The sequence below is a fragment of the Octopus bimaculoides genome, chromosome 24, assembly GCF_001194135.2.
Source record: "Octopus bimaculoides isolate UCB-OBI-ISO-001 chromosome 24, ASM119413v2, whole genome shotgun sequence".
Taxonomy (NCBI): domain Eukaryota; kingdom Metazoa; phylum Mollusca; class Cephalopoda; order Octopoda; family Octopodidae; genus Octopus; species Octopus bimaculoides.
In genome coordinates, this window is record NC_069004.1 from 1597212 (window position 1) to 1598438 (window position 1227).

Here is a 1227-nt window from a genome sequence, read left to right on the forward strand (position 1 = left end):
AGCAAAATGTGAGAAACTGATAAAAGGTTGTACGAGTGGTGTGGGTTGAGGGTCTCTTTAGATAAATACCAGGATGGATGGCAACGGTTTTATCAGGCAACTTTAAAGGAAACTCCTAATTGGAATTCAAATGAATTTTACATAATCTAAAGGCTGACGCGAAGTTCATGAATATACAGAATGCCTCGTGCTAAGCATTAAAAATTAGATAAGTTTTTATAACAAAACGCCAGGAGAGGATCTGCCGTGGATTTACTTGTCTTTCTTCATCAATAACAACTGGACAGACAGGCGCGACACATTCGTCCATCCGTCTTCTCCACCTAATATTCTTGGAAGTGTCGTAAGAGAAGAGTCTTCGGGCATCTCCTTTATAGGGTACAGTCAGAAGCAGCCGTCATTAGATGTTCCGGATGGGTTCTCAAATGTGACCAACTGAAACTGAAAATTTATCGAACCCTTTCGTTCTTGATCTACCCTTAGGTCCTCCGTCAGTCAGCTCGACTTGAAGAATCCGTTTTGCGATTCCCTGCTGCGACATTTTAATCACATGTCTGTAGTACCGGAGCTGTGACTTGTCAATGCGGAGAAGTAGCGGTTCGGCCCCGAGAAACATCTCCGGAAAAGAGCAACAAGCTGATCTTCTTCAACGCCCAACGTCTACCCAAGAACGTCGGCGCACTTTTCCTCCGCTAATCCTCTATAAAAAGCTAAAGTGGACGTTCCACCTCACCAAGCAAGCTTGATGGGCTCCGGCCATGCAACAGGTTGTACTGGGTCACATGTTAACAGCAGCGCTTGTGTGGGAGGTGGGGGTGGGGGCGTGTATGTATGGGAAACCGAGGGGTCTCCAGTGTCAACTTTTCTCGTTCTTTCAGAAACTCTAGGTTTTGATTTGAAGGTGAGTTGGCTACTGTTTCTAGCATGTCTGGTGATCGCTTAGAGGTGCTACTAACTGGTTTCTAGTCGACTGTAGGTGACCTAAATCTTCTGTTTATTGCTATAGAACTCAATACTGCTTCGGTTAGCGCTTATTTGACAGGAGGAGGCTGGAGGCCATAAATCACTCGGGTTTACTATTTCAAAAATGTGATTTTCTGACTGGATTTTGGTAAGAATTACGGCATAAACTGTGTAGGCGGGAGAGAGAGAGAGGGAGAGAGAGGGAGGGAGAGAGAGAGGGAGAGAGAGAGAGAGAGAGAGAGAGAGAGAGAGAGAGAGAGAGAG